This window comes from Cottoperca gobio, chromosome 17 (genome assembly GCF_900634415.1).
Source record: "Cottoperca gobio chromosome 17, fCotGob3.1, whole genome shotgun sequence".
NCBI lineage: Eukaryota > Metazoa > Chordata > Actinopteri > Perciformes > Bovichtidae > Cottoperca > Cottoperca gobio.
Window position 1 is genome coordinate 21,957,117 of NC_041371.1, and position 17,443 is coordinate 21,974,559.

Here is a 17,443-nt window from a genome sequence, read left to right on the forward strand (position 1 = left end):
GCCCTCAGGGAGAGATAGCTTTTATACCCTTTCAACCAAAGAGTGATGTAAGTAGGCCTCCAAAATCAACTGGCTTCATTTCAGGCAGTGATTTGACTTGATGCAGAGGAGGTCACTCTGTCCATCCAACTACTGTCTTATATTCAACAGTTTTCCACTCATTAGTGTTCCTCCAAATTACTAAAGTCTTTGGAGAATGCAGGGCATCGATCCCGCTACCTCTCACATGCTAAGCGAGCACTCTACCATTTGAGCTAATTCCCCTTAAAAGACATTTCTTGTAGCCGACTCATTTCCTCCAATTCCCCTCTATGCCATGCTTTTCCAAACTTTCCAGCATACGTAAACACTGTGGAAGGTGACCTGGCTCGGGCGTTTACTGCACTTTCAGGAGACAGCAGACGAGGTGGCCGAGTGGTTAAGGCGATGGACTGCTAATCCATTGTGCTCTGCACGCGTGGGTTCGAATCCCATCCTCGTCGTAGACCGGTATCTTTAAGTATGCCATGTCAACAGAAAAACTGGATCTACCAAAAGAACTCTCTTCCAAACAATGAAATCTGTTTCTCCAACAGAAGTCCTCTCGTTCTCATTCAGGCACTGAGACGAAACCAATGACGTCTTCACAATTACACCAATGACGTCTTCACAATTACACTTTGATGGTTCCAAAGCAGTCCAAAAAGGGATAGGGAAAGAAAGACAGCTGCTCGCACAAGATGCTATCTGATCCGTGACAGTCTGTTATTGCAGGAAATAAACATGCCCTCAGGCAGAGATAGCTTTTATACCCTTTCAACCAAAGAGTGATGTAAGTAGGCCTCCAAAATCAAATGGCTTCATTTCAGGCAGTGATTTGACTTGATGCAGAGGAGGTCAACGACTGTCTTATATTCAACAGTTTTCCACTCATTAGTGTTCCTCCAAATTACTAAAGTCTTTGGAGAATGCGGGCATCGATCCCGCTACCTCTCACATGCTAAGCGAGCACTCTACCATTTGAGCTAATTCCCCTTCAAAGACATGTCTAGTAGCCGACTCGTTTCCTCCAATTCCCCTCTATGCCATGCTTTTCCAAACTTTCCAGCATACGTAAACACTGTGGAAGGTGACCTGGCTCGGGCGTTTACTGCACTTTCAGGAGACAGCAGACGAGGTGGCCGAGTGGTTAAGGCGATGGACTGCTAATCCATTGTGCTCTGCACGCGTGGGTTCGAATCCCATCCTCGTCGTAGACCGGTATCTTTAAGTATGCCATGTCAACAGAAAAACTGGATCTACCAAAAGAACTCTCTTCCAAACAATGAAATCTGTTTCTCCAACAGAAGTCCTCTCGTTCTCATTCAGGCACTGAGACGAAACCAATGACGTCTTCACAATTACACTTTGATGGTTCCAAAGCAGTCCAAAAAGGGTAGGGAAAGAAAGACAGCTGCTCGCACAAGATGCTATCTGATCCGTGACAGTCTGTTATTGCAGGAAATAAACATGCCCTCAGGCAGAGATAGCTTTTATACCCTTTCAACCAAAGAGTGATGTAAGTAGGCCTCCAAAATCAAATGGCTTCATTTCAGGCAGTGATTTGACTTGATGCAGAGGAGGTCACTCTATCCATCCAACTACAGTCTTCCACTCATTAGTGTTCCTCCAAATTACTAAAGTCTTTGGAGAATGCGGGCATCGATCCCGCTACCTCTCACATGCTAAGCGAGCAGCTCTACCATTTGAGCTAATTCCCCTTAAAAGACATTTCTTGTAGCCGACTCATTTCCTCCAATTCCCCTCTATGCCATGCTTTTCCAAACTTTCCAGCATACGTAAACACTGTGGAAGGTGACCTGGCTCGGGCGTTTACTGCACTTTCAGGAGACAGCAGACGAGGTGGCCGAGTGGTTAAGGCGATGGACTGCTAATCCATTGTGCTCTGCACGCGTGGGTTCGAATCCCATCCTCGTCGTAGACCGGTATCTTTAAGTATGCCATGTCAACAGAAAAACTGGATCTACCAAAAGAACTCTCTTCCAAACAATGAAATCTGTTTCTCCAACAGAAGTCCTCTCGTTCTCATTCAGGCACTGAGACGAAACCAATGACGTCTTCACAATTACACCAATGACGTCTTCACAATTACACTTTGATGGTTCCAAAGCAGTCCAAAAAGGATAGGGAAAGAAAGACAGCTGCTCGCACAAGATGCTATCTGATCCGTGACAGTCTGTTATTGCAGGAAATAAACATGCCCTCAGGCAGAGATAGCTTTTATACCCTTTCAACCAAAGAGTGATGTAAGTAGGCCTCCAAAATCAAATGGCTTCATTTCAGGCAGTGATTTGACTTGATGCAGAGGAGGTCAACGACTGTCTTATATTCAACAGTTTTCCACTCATTAGTGTTCCTCCAAATTACTAAAGTCTTTGGAGAATGCGGGCATCGATCCCGCTACCTCTCACATGCTAAGCGAGCACTCTACCATTTGAGCTAATTCCCCTTCAAAGACATGTCTAGTAGCCGACTCGTTTCCTCCAATTCCCCTCTATGCCATGCTTTTCCAAACTTTCCAGCATACGTAAACACTGTGGAAGGTGACCTGGCTCGGGCGTTTACTGCACTTTCAGGAGACAGCAGACGAGGTGGCCGAGTGGTTAAGGCGATGGACTGCTAATCCATTGTGCTCTGCACGCGTGGGTTCGAATCCCATCCTCGTCGTAGACCGGTATCTTTAAGTATGCCATGTCAACAGAAAAACTGGATCTACCAAAAGAACTCTCTTCCAAACAATGAAATCTGTTTCTCCAACAGAAGTCCTCTCGTTCTCATTCAGGCACTGAGACGAAACCAATGACGTCTTCAAGTCTTCACAATTACACTTTGATGGTTCCAATAGCAGTCCAAAAAGGGTAGGGAAAGAAAGACAGCTGCTCGCACAAGATGCTATCTGATCCGTGACAGTCTGTTATTGCAGGAAATAAACATGCCCTCAGGCAGAGATAGCTTTTATACCCTTTCAACCAAAGAGTGATGTAAGTAGGCCTCCAAAATCAAATGGCTTCATTTCAGGCAGTGATTTGACTTGATGCAGAGGAGGTCACTCTGTCCATCCACTACTGTCTTATATTCAACAGTTTTCCACTCATTAGTGTTCCTCCAAATTACTAAAGTCTTTGGAGAATGCAGGGCATCGATCCCGCTACCTCTCACATGCTAAGCGAGCACTCTACCATTTGAGCTAATTCCCCTTCAAAGACATGTCTTGTAGCCGACTCGTTTCCTCCAATTCCCCTCTATGCCATGCTTTTCCAAACTTTCCAGCATACGTAAACACTGTGGAAGGTGACCTGGCTCGGGCGTTTACTGCACTTTCAGGAGACAGCAGACGAGGTGGCCGAGTGGTTAAGGCGATGGACTGCTAATCCATTGTGCTCTGCACGCGTGGGTTCGAATCCCATCCTCGTCGTAGACCGGTATCTTTAAGTATGCCATGTCAACAGAAAAACTGGATCTACCAAAAGAACTCTCTTCCAAACAATGAAATCTGTTTCTCCAACAGAAGTCCTCTCGTTCTCATTCAGGCACTGAGACGAAACCAATGACGTCTTCACAATTACACCAATGACGTCTTCACAATTACACTTTGATGGTTCCAAAGCAGTCCAAAAAGGGTAGGGAAAGAAAGACAGCTGCTCGCACAAGATGCTATCTGATCCGTGACAGTCTGTTATTGCAGGAAATAAACATGCCCTCAGGCAGAGATAGCTTTTATACCCTTTCAACCAAAGAGTGATGTAAGTAGGCCTCCAAAATCAAATGGCTTCATTTCAGGCAGTGATTTGACTTGATGCAGAGGAGGTCACTCTATCCATCCAACTACAGTCTTTCCACTCATTAGTGTTCCTCCAAATTACTAAAGTCTTTGGAGAATGCGGGCATCGATCCCGCTACCTCTCACATGCTAAGCGAGCACTCTACCATTTGAGCTAATTCCCCTTCAAAGACATGTCTTGTAGCCGACTCGTTTCCTCCAATTCCCCTCTATGCCATGCTTTTCCAAACTTTCCAGCATACGTAAACACTGTGGAAGGTGACCTGGCTCGGGCGTTTACTGCACTTTCAGGAGACAGCAGACGAGGTGGCCGAGTGGTTAAGGCGATGGACTGCTAATCCATTGTGCTCTGCACGCGTGGGTTCGAATCCCATCCTCGTCGTAGACCGGTATCTTTAAGTATGCCATGTCAACAGAAAAACTGGATCTACCAAAAGAACTCTCTTCCAAACAATGAAATCTGTTTCTCCAACAGAAGTCCTCTCGTTCTCATTCAGGCACTGAGACGAAACCAATGACGTCTTCAAGTCTTCACAATTACACTTTGATGGTTCCAAAGCAGTCCAAAAAGGGTAGGGAAAGAAAGACAGCTGCTCGCACAAGATGCTATCTGATCCGTGACAGTCTGTTATTGCAGGAAATAAACATGCCCTCAGGCAGAGATAGCTTTTATACCCTTTCAACCAAAGAGTGATGTAAGTAGGCCTCCAAAATCAAATGGCTTCATTTCAGGCAGTGATTTGACTTGATGCAGAGGAGGTCAACGACTGTCTTATATTCAACAGTTTTCCACTCATTAGTGTTCCTCCAAATTACTAAAGTCTTTGGAGAATGGGGGCATCGATCCCGCTACCTCTCACATGTTAAGCGAGCACTATACCATTTGAACAAATTCCCCTTCAAAGACATGTCTAGTAGCCGACTCGTTTCCTCCAATTCCCCTCTATGCCATGCTTTTCCAAACTTTCCAGCATACGTAAACACTGTGGAAGGTGACCTGGCTCGGGCGTTTACTGCACTTTCAGGAGACAGCAGACGAGGTGGCCGAGTGGTTAAGGCGATGGACTGCTAATCCATTGTGCTCTGCACGCGTGGGTTCGAATCCCATCCTCGTCGTAGACCGGTATCTTTAAGTATGCCATGTCAACAGAAAAACTGGATCTACCAAAAGAACTCTCTTCCAAACAATGAAATCTGTTTCTCCAACAGAAGTCCTCTCGTTCTCATTCAGGCACTGAGACGAAACCAATGACGTCTTCACAATTACACTTTGATGGTTCCAAAGCAGTCCAAAAAGGGATAGGGAAAGAAAGACAGCTGCTCGCACAAGATGCTATCTGATCCGTGACAGTCTGTTATTGCAGGAAATAAACATGCCCTCAGGCAGAGATAGCTTTTATACCCTTTCAACCAAAGAGTGATGTAAGTAGGCCTCCAAAATCAAATGGCTTCATTTCAGGCAGTGATTTGACTTGATGCAGAGGAGGTCACTCTGTCCATCCAACTACAGTCTTCCACTCATTAGTGTTCCTCCAAATTACTAAAGTCTTTGGAGAATGCGGGCATCGATCCCGCTACCTCTCACATGCTAAGCGAGCGCTCTACCATTTGAGCTAATTCCCCTTAAAAGACATTTCTTGTAGCCGACTCATTTCCTCCAATTCCCCTCTATGCCATGCTTTTCCAAACTTTCCAGCATACGTAAACACTGTGGAAGGTGACCTGGCTCGGGCGTTTACTGCACTTTCAGGAGACAGCAGACGAGGTGGCCGAGTGGTTAAGGCGATGGACTGCTAATCCATTGTGCTCTGCACGCGTGGGTTCGAATCCCATCCTCGTCGTAGACCGGTATCTTTAAGTATGCCATGTCAACAGAAAAACTGGATCTACCAAAAGAACTCTCTTCCAAACAATGAAATCTGTTTCTCCAACAGAAGTCCTCTCGTTCTCATTCAGGCACTGAGACGAAACCAATGACTTCTTCAAGTCTTCACAATTACACTTTGATGGTTCCAAAGCAGTCCAAAAAGGGATAGGGAAAGAAAGACAGCTGCTCGCACAAGATGCTATCTGATCCGTGACAGTCTGTTATTGCAGGAAATAAACATGCCCTCAGGCAGAGATAGCTTTTATACCCTTTCAACCAAAGAGTGATGTAAGTAGGCCTCCAAAATCAAATGGCTTCATTTCAGGCAGTGATTTGACTTGATGCAGAGGAGGTCAACGACTGTCTTATATTCAACAGTTTTCCACTCATTAGTGTTCCTCCAAATTACTAAAGTCTTTGGAGAATGCGGGCATCGATCCCGCTACCTCTCACATGCTAAGCGAGCACTCTACCATTTGAACTAATTCCCCTTCAAAGACATGTCTAGTAGCCGACTCGTTTCCTCCAATTCCCCTCTATGCCATGCTTTTCCAAACTTTCCAGCATACGTAAACACTGTGGAAGGTGACCTGGCTCGGGCGTTTACTGCACTTTCAGGAGACAGCAGACGAGGTGGCCGAGTGCTTAAGGCGATGGACTGCTAATCCATTGTGCTCTGCACGCGTGGGTTCGAATCCCATCCTTGTTGTAGACCGGTATCTTTAAGTATGCCATGTCAACAGAAAAACTGGATCGACCTAAAGAACTCTCTTCCAAACAATGAAATCTGTTTCTCCAACACAAGTCCTCTCGTTCTCGTTCTCATTCAGGCACTGAGACGAAATCAATGACGTCTTCACAATTACACTTTGATGGTTCCAAAGCAGTCCAAAAAGGATAGGGAAAGAAAGACAGCCGCTCGCACAAGATGCTATCTGATCCGTGACAGTCTGTTATTGCAGGAAATAAACATGCCCTCAGGGAGAGATAGCTTTTATACCCTTTCAACCAAAGAGTGATGTAAGTAGCACTCTAAAATCAACTGGCTTCATTTCAGGCAGTGATTTGACTTGATGCAGAGGAGGTCACTCTATCCATCCAACTACAGTCTTCCACTCATTAGTGTTCCTTCAAATTACTACAGTCTTTGGAGAATGCGGGCATCGATCCCGCTTCCTCTCACATGCTAATGGTTTTTAGTAATTCCGACAATGGTGGCAAAGTTTTATATTAACTCGGTCTTAAAATCAGGTCCCACCGAGATTTGATTTCAGATTGCTGGATTCAGAGTCCAGAGTGCTAACCATTACACCATGGCACCACTACATCAGATCCTGTGCTCCAGTTTTGCTTGTTTTCAGATCAACGCTTCAGTCTACGCGTCATGAGTGCACAAGCCCCAATCAAGGTTTTTTGGCCTCAACAAATGTTAGCTATTTTCTGAGCATTCCTCAAGATGAAATGTATGCAGAACTGATGTAAGTGTCTCAGGATTATCGACGTAATATGGTGGTTTTCAGTAATTTGACAGATCTGGTGGTTTTTAGTAATTCCGACAATGGTGGCAAAGTTTTATATTAACTTGGTCTTAAAATCAGTCCCCACCGAGATTTGATTTCAGATCACTGGATTCAGAGTCCAGAGTGCTAACCATTACACCATGGAACCACTACATCATATACTCTGCTCCAATTTTGCGTGTTTTCAGATCAACGCTTCAGTCTTCGCATCATGAGTGCAAAAGCCCCCATCAAAGTTTTTTGGCGTCAACAAATGTTAGCCATTTTCTGAACATTCCTCAAGATGAAATGTATGCAGATCTGATGTAAGTGTCTCAGGATTATCGACGTAATATGGTGGTTTTCAGTAATTTGACGGACTGGTGGTTTTTAGTAATTCCGACAATGGTGGCAAAGTTTTATATTAACTTGGTCTTAAAATCAAGTCCCACCGAAATTTGAACTCCGATCACTGGATTCAGAGTCCAGAGTGCTAACCATTACACCATGGCACCAATACAGGATATAATGTGCTCCAATTTTGCGTGTTTTCAGATCAACGCTTCAGTCTACGCATCATGAGTGCACAAGCCCCCATCAAGGTTTTTTGGCCTCAACAAATTTTACCTATTTTCTGAACATTCCTCAAGATGAAATGTATGCATATTTAACTAATGTAAGTGTCTCAGGCTTTGCCACATAATATGGTGGTTTTCAGTAATTTGACGGACTGGTGGTTTTTAGTAATTCCGACAATGGTGGCAAAGTTTTATATTAACTCGGTCTTAAAATCAGGTCCCACGGTGATTTGATTTCAGATTGCTGGATTCAGAGTCCAGAGTGCTGACCATTACACCATGGCACCACTACATCATTTCCTGTGCTCCAATTTTGCTTGTTTTCAGATCAACGCTTCAGTATACGCGTCATGAGTGCAAAAGCCCCTATCAAGGTTTTTTGGCCTCAACAAATGTTAGCCATTTTCTGAACATTTCTCAAGATAAAATGTATGCAGATCTGCTGTAAATGTCTCAGGATTATCGACGTTATATGGTGGTTTTCAGTAATTTGACGGACTGGTGGTTTTTAGTAATTCCGACAATGGTGGCAAAGTTTTATATTACCTCAGTCTTAAAATGAGGTACCACCAAGATTTAAACTCCGATCACTGGATTCAAAGTCCAGAGTGCTAACCATTACACCATGGCACAACTACATCATACCCTGTGCTCTAGTTTTGCTTGTTTTCAGATCAACGCTTCAGTCTACGCGTCATGAGTGCAAAAGCCCCCATCAAGGTTTTTTGGCCTCAACAAATGTTAGCCATTTTCTGAACATTCCTCAAGATGAAATTTATGCAGATCTGATGTAAGTGTCTCAGGATTATCGACTTAATATGGTGGTTTTCAGTAATTTGACGGACTGGTGGTTTTTAGTAATTCCGACAATGGTGGCAAAGTTTTATATTAACTTGGTCTTAAAATCAGGTCCCACCGAAATTTGAACTCCGATCACTGGATTCAGAGTCCAGAGTGCTAACCATTACACCATGGCACCACTACATCATATACTGTGCTCCAATTTTGCGTGTTTTCAGATCAACGCTTCAGTCTTCGCATCATGAGTGCAAAAGCCCCTACCAAAGTTTTTTGGCCTCAACAAATGTTAGCCATTTTCTGAACATTCCACAGGATCAAATGTATGCAGATCTGATGTCAGTGTCTCAGCATTATCAACATTATATGGTGTTTTTCAGTAATTTGACGAATTGGTGGTTTTTAGTAAATGCGACAATGGTGGCAAAGTTTCATATTAACTCGGTCTAAACATCAGGTCCCAGCGAGATTTGATTTCAGATTGCTGGATTCAGAGTCCAGAGTGCTAACCATTACACCATGGCACCACTACATCATACCCTGTGCTCCAATTTTGCTTGTTTTCAGATCAACGCTTCAGTCTACGCGTCATGAGTGCAAAAGCCCCCATCAAGGTTTTTTGGCCTCAACAAATGTTAGCCATTTTCTGAACATTTCTCAAGATAAAATGTATGCAGATCTGATGTAAATGTCTCAGGATTATCGACGTTATATGGTGGTTTTCAGTAATTTGACGGACTGGTGGTTTTAGTAATTCCGACAATGGTGGCAAAGTTTTATATTACCTCGTTCTTAAAATCAGGTCCCACCGACATTTGAACTCGGATCGCTGGATTCAGAGTCCAGAGTGCTAACCATTACACCATGGCACCACTACAGGATATACTGTGCTCCAATTTTACGTGTTTTAAGATCAACGCTTCAGTCTTCGCATCATGAGTGCAAAAGCCCCTATCAAAGTTTTTTGGCCTCAACAAATGTTAGCCATTTTCTGAACATTCCACAGGATCAAATGTATGCAGATCTGATGTCAGTGTATCAGCATTATCAACATTATATGGTGTTTTTCAGTAATTTGACGAATTGGATGGTTTTTAGTAAATGCTACAATGGTGGCAAAGTTTTATATTAACTCGGTCTAAACATCAGTCCCAGCGAGATTTGATTTCAGATTGCTGGATTCAGAGTCCAGAGTGCTAACCATTACACCATGGCACCACTACATCATATCCTGTGCTCCAATTTTGCTTGTTTTCAGATCAACGCTTCAGTCTACGCGTCATGAGTGCAAAAGCCCCCATCAAGGTTTTTTGGCCTCAACAAATGTTAGCCATTATCTGAACATTCCTAAAGATGAAATGTATGCAGATCTGATGTAAGTGTCTCAGGATTATCGACGTTATATGGTGGTTTTCAGTAATTTGACGGACTGGTGGTTTTTAGTAATTCCGACAATGGTGGCAAAGTTTTATATTAACTCGGTCTTAAAATCAGGTCCCACCGAGATTTGATTTCAGATCGCTGGATTCAGAGTGCAGAGTGCTAACCATTACACCATGGCACCACTACATCATACCCTGTGCTCTAATTTTGCTTGTTTTCAGATCAACGCTTCAGTCTACGCGTCATGAGTGCAAAAGCCCCCATCAAGGTTTTTTGGCCTCAACAAATGTTAGCCATTTTCTGAACATTCCTCAAGATGAAATGTATGCATATTTAACTAATGTAAGTGTCTCAGGCTTTTCAACATAATACGGTGGTTTTCAGTAATTTGACGGACTGGTGGTTTTTAGTAATTCCGACAATGGTGGCAAAGTTTTATATTAACTCGGTCTTAAAATCAGGTCCCATCGAGATTTGAACTCGGCTCACAGAATTCAAAGTCCAGAGTGCTAATCATTACACCATGGCACCACTACATCATATGCTGTGCTCCAATTTTGCGTGTTTTCAGATCAACTGCTTCAGTCTTCGCATCATGAGTGCAAAAGCCCCTATCAAAGTTTTTTGGCCTCAACAAATATTAGCCATTTTCTTAACATTCCTCAAGATGAAATGTATGCAGATTTCATGTCAGTGTCTCAGGATTATCAACATTATATGGTGGTTTTCAGTAATTTGACGAATTGGTGGTTTTTAGTAATTCCGACAATGGTGGCAAAGTTTTATATTAACTCGGTCTTAAAATCAGGTCCCAGCGAGATTTGATTTCAGATTGCTGGATTCAGAGTCCAGAGTGCTAACCATTACACCATGGCACCACTTCATCATATCCTGTGCTCCAATTTTGCTTGTTTTCAGATCAACGCTTCAGTCTACGCGTCATGAGTGCAAAAGCCCCCATCAAGGTTTTTTGGCCTCAACAAATGTTAGCCATTTTCTGAGCATTCCTCAATATGAAATGTATGCAGATCTGATGTAAGTGTCTCAGGATTATCGACGTAATATGGTGGTTTTCAGTAATTTGACGGACTGGTGGTTTTTAGTAATTCCGACAATGGTGGCAAAGTTTTATATTGACTCAGTCTTAAAATCAGGTCCCACCAAGATTAGAAATCCGATCACTGGATTCAAAGGCCAGAGTGCTAACCATTACACCATGGCACTACTACATCATATACTGTGCTCCAATTTTGCTTGTTTTCAGATCAACGCTTCAGTCTACGCGTCATGAGTGGAAAAACCCCCATCAAGGTTTTTTGGCCTCAACAAATGTTAGCCATTTTCTGAGCATTCCTCAAAATGAAATGTATGCAGATCTGATGTAAGTGTCTCAGTATTATCGACGTAATATGGTGGTTTTCAGTAATTTGACGGACTGGTGGTTTTTAGTAATTCCGACAATGGTGGCAAAGTTTTATATTAACTCGGTCTTAAAATCAGGTCCCACTGAGATTTGAACTTGGATCGCTGGATTCAGATTGAGGCCATATGTTTTTGGCCTCAACAAATGTTAGTCATTTTCTGAGTATTCCTCAAGATGAAATGTATGCAGATCTGATGTAAGTGTGTCAGGATTATCGACGTAATATGGTGGTTTTCAGTAATTTGACGGACTGGTGGTTTTTAGAAATTCCGACAATGGTGGCAAAGTTTTATATTAACTTGGTCTTAAAATCAGGTCCCACCGAGATTTGAACTCTGATCGCTGGATTCAGAGTCCACGGTGCTAACCATTACACCATGGCACCAATACAGGATATGATGTGCTCCAATTTTGCGTGTTTTCAGATCAACACTTTAGTCTACGCGTCATGAGTGCAAAAGCCCCAATGAAGGTTTTTTGGCCTCAACAAATGTTAGCCATTTTCTGAGCATTCCTCAAGATGAAATGTATGCAGATCTGATGTAAGTGTCTCAGGATTATCGACATAATATGGTGGTTTTCAGTAATTTGACGGACTGGTGGTTTTTAGTAATTCCGACAATGGTGGCAAAGTTTTATATTAACTCAGTCTTAAAATCAGGTCCCACCAAGATTTGAAATCCGATCACTGGATTCACAGTCCAGAGTGCTAACCATTACACCATGGCACTACTACATCATATACTGTGCTCCAATTTTGCTTGTTTTCAGATCAACGCTTCAGTCTACGCGTCATGATTGCAAATGCCCCCATTAGGTTTTTTGGCGTAAACAAATGTTAGCCATTTTCTGAACATTCCTCAGGATGAAATGTATGCAGATCTGATGTAAGTGTCTCAGGATTATCGACGTTATATGGTGGTTTTCAGTAATTTGACGGACTGGTGGTTTTTAGTAATTCCGACAATGGTGGCAAAGTTTTATATTGACTCAGTCTTAAAATCAGGTCCCACCAAGATTTGAAATCCGATCACTGGATTCAAAGTCCAGAGTGCTAACCATTACACCATGGCACTACTACATCATATACTGTGCTCCAATTTTGCTTGTTTTCAGATCAACGCTTCAGTCTACGCGTCATGAGTGGAAAAACCCCCATCAAGGTTTTTTGGCCTCAACAAATGTTAGCCATTTTCTGAGCATTCCTCAAAATGAAATGTATGCAGATCTGATGTAAGTGTCTCAGTATTATCGACGTAATATGGTGGTTTTCAGTAATTTGACGGACTGGTGGTTTTTAGTAATTCCGACAATGGTGGCAAAGTTTTATATTAACTCGGTCTTAAAATCAGGTCCCACTGAGATTTGAACTTGGATCGCTGGATTCAGATTGAGGCCATATGTTTTTGGCCTCAACAAATGTTAGCCATTTTCTGAGTATTCCTCAAGATGAAATGTATGCAGATCTGATGTAAGTGTGTCAGGATTATCGACGTAATATGGTGGTTTTCAGTAATTTGACGGACTGGTGGTTTTTAGAAATTCCGACAATGGTGGCAAAGTTTTATATTAACTTGGTCTTAAAATCAGGTCCCACCGAGATTTGAACTCTGATCGCTGGATTCAGAGTCCACGGTGCTAACCATTACACCATGGCACCAATACAGGATATGATGTGCTCCAATTTTGCGTGTTTTCAGATCAACACTTTAGTCTACGCGTCATGAGTGCAAAAGCCCCAATGAAGGTTTTTTGGCCTCAACAAATGTTAGCCATTTTCTGAGCATTCCTCAAGATGAAATGTATGCAGATCTGATGTAAGTGTCTCAGGATTATCGACGTAATATGGTGGTTTTCAGTAATTTGACGGACTGGTGGTTTTTAGTAATTCCGACAATGGTGGCAAAGTTTTATATTAACTCAGTCTTAAAATCAGGTCCCACAAAGATTTGAAATCCGATCACTGGATTCACAGTCCAGAGTGCTAACCATTACACCATGGCACTACTACATCATATACTGTGCTCCAATTTTGCTTGTTTTCAGATCAACGCTTCAGTCTACGCGTCATGATTGCAAAGGCCCCCATTAGGTTTTTTGGCGTAAACAAATGTTAGCCATTTTCTGAACATTCCTCAGGATGAAATGTATGCAGATCTGATGTAAGTGTCTCAGGATTATCGACGTTATATGGTGGTTTTCAGTAATTTGACGGACTGGTGGTTTTAGTAATTCCGACAATGGTGGCAAAGTTTTATATTAACTCGGTCTTAAAATCAGGTCCCATCGAGATTTGAACTCCGATCACTGGATTCAAAGTCCAGAGTGCTAACCATTACACCATGGCACCACAACAGGATATACTGTGCTCCAATTTTGGGTGTTTTCAGATCAACGCTTCAGTCTACGCGTCATGAGTGCAAAAGCCCCCATAAAGGTTTTTTGGCCTCAACAAATGTTAGCCATTTTCTGAACATTCCTCAAGATGAAATGTATGCATATTTAACTCATGTAAGTGTCTCAGGCTTTTCCACATAATATGGTGGTTTTCAGTAATTTGACGGACTGGTGGTTTTTAGTAATTCCGACAGTGGTGGCAAAGTTTTATATTAACTCGGTCTTAAAATCAGGTCCCATCGAGATTTGAACTCGGCTCAATGGATTCAAAGTCCAGAGTGCTAACCATTACACCATGGAATCACGCCAGGAAATACTGTGCTCCAATTTTGCGTGTTTTCAGATCAACGCTTCAGTCTACGCGTCATGAGTGCAAAAGCCCCCATAAAGGTTTTTTGGCCTCAACAAATGTTAGCCATTTTCTGAACATTCCTCAAGATGAAATGTATGCATATTAACTAATGTAAGTGTCTCAGGATTATCGACGTTATATAGTGGTTTTCAGTAATTTGACGAATTGGTGGTTTTTAGTAATTCCGACAATGGTGGCAAAGTTTTATATTAACTCAGTCTTAAAATCAGGTTCCACCGAGATTTGATTTTAGATCGCTGGATTAAGAGTCCAGAGTGCCAACCATTACACCATGGCACCACGACAGGATATACTGTGCTCAAATTTTGCGTGTTTTCAGATCAACGCTTCAGTCTACGCGTCATGAGTGCAAAAGCCCCCATCAAGGTTTTTTGGCCTCAACAAATGTTAGTCATTTTCTGAACATTCCTGAAGATGAAACGTATGCAGATCTGATGTAAGTGTCTCAGGATTATCGACGTTATATGCGGGTTTTCAGTAATTTGACGGACTGGTGGTTTTTAGTAATTCCGACAATGGTGGCAAAGTTTTATATTAACTCGGTCTTAAAATCAGGTCCCACCAAGATTTGATTTTAGATAGCTGGATTAAGAGTCGAGAGTGCCAACCATTATACCATGGCACCACAACAGGATATACTGTGCTCCAATTTTGCGTGTTTTCAGATCAACGCTTCAGTCTACGCGTCATGAGTGCAAAAGCCCCCATCAAGGTTTTTTGGCCTCAACAAATGTTAGTCGATTTCTGAACAATTCCTGAAGATGAAACGTATGCAGATCTGATGTAAGTGTCTCAGGATTATCGACGTTATATGCGGGTTTTCAGTAATTTGACGGACTGGTGGTTTTTAGTAATTCCGACAATGGTGGCAAAGTTTTATATTAACTCGGTCTTAAAATCAGGTCCCATTGAGATTTGAACTCAGATCTCTGGATTCAGAGTACCAGAGTGCTAACCATTACACCATGGCACCACAACATCACATGTATGTGCTCCAATTTTGCTTGTTTTCAGATCAACACTTCAGTCTACGCGTCATGAGTGCAAAAGCCCCCATCAAGGTTTTTTGGCCTGCAACAAATGTTAGCCATTTTCTGAACATTCCTCAAGATGAAAATGTATGCAGATTACTGATGTAAGTGTCTCAGGATTATCGACGTTATATGGTGGTTTTCAGTAATTTGACGGACTGGTGGTTTTTAGTAATTCCGACAATGGTGGCAAAGTTTTATATTAACTCGGTCTTAAAATCAGGTCCCACAGAGATTTGAACTTCAGATCGCTGGATTCAGAGTCCAGAGTGCCAACCATTACACCATGGCACCAAACAGGATATACTGTGCTCCAATTTGCCGTGTTTTCAGATCAACGCTTCAGTCCACGCGTCATGAGTGCAAAAGCCACCATCAAGGTTTTTTGGCCTCAACAAATGTTAGCCATTTTCTGAACATTCCTCAAGATGAAATGTATGCATATTTAACTAATGTAAGTGTCCCAGGGTTTTCCACATAATATGGTGGTTTTCAGTAATTTGACGGACTGGTGGTTTTTAGTAATTCCGACAATGGTGGCAAAGTTTTATATTAACTCGGTCTTAAAATCAGGTTCCACCGAGATTTGATTTCGGATCGCTGGATTAAGAGTACAGAGTGGTAACCATTACACCATGGCACCACTACAGGATATACTGTGCTCCAATTTTGCGTGTTTTCAAATCAACGCTTCAGTCTACGCGTCATGAGTGCAAAAGACCCGATCAAGGTTTTTTGGCCTCAACAAATGTTAGCCATTTTCTGAACATTCCTCAAGATGAAATGTATGCAGATATGATGCAAGTGTCTCAGGATTATCGACGTTATATGGTGGTTTTCAGTAATTTGACGAATTGGTGGTTTTTAGTAATTCCGACAATGGTGGCAAAGTTTTATATTAACTCGGTCTTAAAATCAGGTCCCACCAAGATTTGAACTCAGACCCCTGGATTCAGAGTCCAGAGTGCTAACCATTACACCATGGCACCACTACAGGATACACTGTGCTCCAATTTTGCGTGTTTTCAGATCAACGCTTCAGTCTACGCGTCATGAGTGCAAAAGACCCCATGAAGGTTTTTTGGCGTCAACAAATGTTAGCCATTTTCTGAACATTCCTCAGGATGAAATGTATGCAGATCTGATGTAAGTGTCTCAGTATTATCGACGTAATATGGTGGTTTTCAGTAATTTCACGGACTGGTGGTTTTTAGTAATTCCGACAATGGTGGCAAAGATTTATATTAACTTGGTCTTAAAATCAGGTCCCACCGAGATTTGAACTCGGATCGCTGGATTCAGATTGAGGCCATTTGTTTTTGGCCTCAACAAATGTTAGCCATTTTTTGAGCATTCCTCGAGATGAAATGTATACAGATCTGATGTAAGTGTCTCAGGATTATCGACGTTATATGGTGGTTTTCAGTAATTTGATGAATTGGTGGTTTTTAGTAATTCCGACAATGGTGGCAAAATTTTATATTAACTCGGTCTTAAAATCAGGTCCCACCGAGATTTGATTTCAGATCGCTGGATTAAGAGTCCAGAGTGCCAACCATTACACCATGGCACCACAACAGGATATACTGTGCTCCAATTTTGCGTGTTTTCAGATCAACGCTTCAGTCTACGCGTCATGAGTGCAAAAGCCCCCATCAAGGTTTTTTGGCGTCAACAAATGTTAGCCATTTTCTGAACATTTCTCAAGATGAAATGTATGCAGATCTGATGTAAGTGTCTCAGGATTATCGACGTTATATGGTGGTTTTCAGTAATTTGACGGATTGGTGGTGTTTAGTAATTTCGACAATGTTGGCAAAGTTTTATATTAACTCAGTCTTAAGATCAGGTCCCACCGAGATTTGAACTCTGATCGCTGGATTAAGAGTCCAGAGTGCTAACCATTACACCGTGGCACCACTACATCATATACTGTGCTCCAATTTTGCGTGTTTTCAGATCAACGCTTCAGTCTACGCGTCATGAGTGCAAAACCCCCATCAAGGTTTTTTGGCCTCAAAATATGTTAGCCATTTACTGAACATTCCTCAAGATAAAATGTATGCATATTTAACTAATGTAAGTGTCTCAGGCTTTTCCACATAATATGGTGGTTTTCAGTTATTTGACGGACTGGTGGTTTTTAGTAATTCCGACAATGGTTGCAAAGTTTTATATTAACTCGGTCTTAAAATCAGGTCCCACCGAGATTTGAATTTGGATCGCTGGATTAAGATTGAGGCCATTTGTTTTTGGCCTCAACAAATGTTAGCT

General features: G+C 42.2%; 17 non-coding genes across 17 annotated transcripts; 9 read left to right on the forward strand and 8 right to left on the reverse strand.

Moving 5' to 3' along the window:
• The first annotated feature begins 400 nt into the window (after positions 1-400).
• Positions 401-482, forward strand: trnas-gcu (transfer RNA serine (anticodon GCU)). Its single transcript has one exon. It is a non-coding gene; the product is annotated as a tRNA-Ser (tRNA).
• Positions 483-941: 459 nt separating this feature from the next.
• Positions 942-1,014, reverse strand: trnaa-agc (transfer RNA alanine (anticodon AGC)). The gene has a single exon. It is a non-coding gene; the product is annotated as a tRNA-Ala (tRNA).
• A 136-nt stretch (positions 1,015-1,150) lies between these two features.
• trnas-gcu (transfer RNA serine (anticodon GCU)) lies at positions 1,151-1,232 on the forward strand. Its single transcript has one exon. It is a non-coding gene; the product is annotated as a tRNA-Ser (tRNA).
• A 643-nt stretch (positions 1,233-1,875) lies between these two features.
• Positions 1,876-1,957, forward strand: trnas-gcu (transfer RNA serine (anticodon GCU)). Its single transcript has one exon. It is a non-coding gene; the product is annotated as a tRNA-Ser (tRNA).
• Positions 1,958-2,415: 458 nt separating this feature from the next.
• Positions 2,416-2,488, reverse strand: trnaa-agc (transfer RNA alanine (anticodon AGC)). The gene has a single exon. It is a non-coding gene; the product is annotated as a tRNA-Ala (tRNA).
• Positions 2,489-2,624: 136 nt separating this feature from the next.
• Positions 2,625-2,706, forward strand: trnas-gcu (transfer RNA serine (anticodon GCU)). The gene has a single exon. It is a non-coding gene; the product is annotated as a tRNA-Ser (tRNA).
• Positions 2,707-3,372: 666 nt separating this feature from the next.
• trnas-gcu (transfer RNA serine (anticodon GCU)) lies at positions 3,373-3,454 on the forward strand. Its single transcript has one exon. It is a non-coding gene; the product is annotated as a tRNA-Ser (tRNA).
• Positions 3,455-3,911: 457 nt separating this feature from the next.
• Positions 3,912-3,984, reverse strand: trnaa-agc (transfer RNA alanine (anticodon AGC)). The gene has a single exon. It is a non-coding gene; the product is annotated as a tRNA-Ala (tRNA).
• Positions 3,985-4,120: 136 nt separating this feature from the next.
• On the forward strand, positions 4,121-4,202 carry trnas-gcu (transfer RNA serine (anticodon GCU)). The gene has a single exon. It is a non-coding gene; the product is annotated as a tRNA-Ser (tRNA).
• A 652-nt stretch (positions 4,203-4,854) lies between these two features.
• Positions 4,855-4,936, forward strand: trnas-gcu (transfer RNA serine (anticodon GCU)). The gene has a single exon. It is a non-coding gene; the product is annotated as a tRNA-Ser (tRNA).
• Positions 4,937-5,370: 434 nt separating this feature from the next.
• trnaa-agc (transfer RNA alanine (anticodon AGC)) lies at positions 5,371-5,443 on the reverse strand. Its single transcript has one exon. It is a non-coding gene; the product is annotated as a tRNA-Ala (tRNA).
• Positions 5,444-5,579: 136 nt separating this feature from the next.
• trnas-gcu (transfer RNA serine (anticodon GCU)) lies at positions 5,580-5,661 on the forward strand. Its single transcript has one exon. It is a non-coding gene; the product is annotated as a tRNA-Ser (tRNA).
• Positions 5,662-6,314: 653 nt separating this feature from the next.
• On the forward strand, positions 6,315-6,396 carry trnas-gcu (transfer RNA serine (anticodon GCU)). Its single transcript has one exon. It is a non-coding gene; the product is annotated as a tRNA-Ser (tRNA).
• A 2,275-nt stretch (positions 6,397-8,671) lies between these two features.
• On the reverse strand, positions 8,672-8,743 carry trnaq-cug (transfer RNA glutamine (anticodon CUG)). The gene has a single exon. It is a non-coding gene; the product is annotated as a tRNA-Gln (tRNA).
• Positions 8,744-9,362: 619 nt separating this feature from the next.
• trnaq-cug (transfer RNA glutamine (anticodon CUG)) lies at positions 9,363-9,434 on the reverse strand. Its single transcript has one exon. It is a non-coding gene; the product is annotated as a tRNA-Gln (tRNA).
• Positions 9,435-13,646: 4,212 nt separating this feature from the next.
• On the reverse strand, positions 13,647-13,718 carry trnaq-uug (transfer RNA glutamine (anticodon UUG)). Its single transcript has one exon. It is a non-coding gene; the product is annotated as a tRNA-Gln (tRNA).
• Positions 13,719-16,086: 2,368 nt separating this feature from the next.
• On the reverse strand, positions 16,087-16,158 carry trnaq-cug (transfer RNA glutamine (anticodon CUG)). The gene has a single exon. It is a non-coding gene; the product is annotated as a tRNA-Gln (tRNA).
• Positions 16,159-17,443: the final 1,285 nt, after the last annotated feature.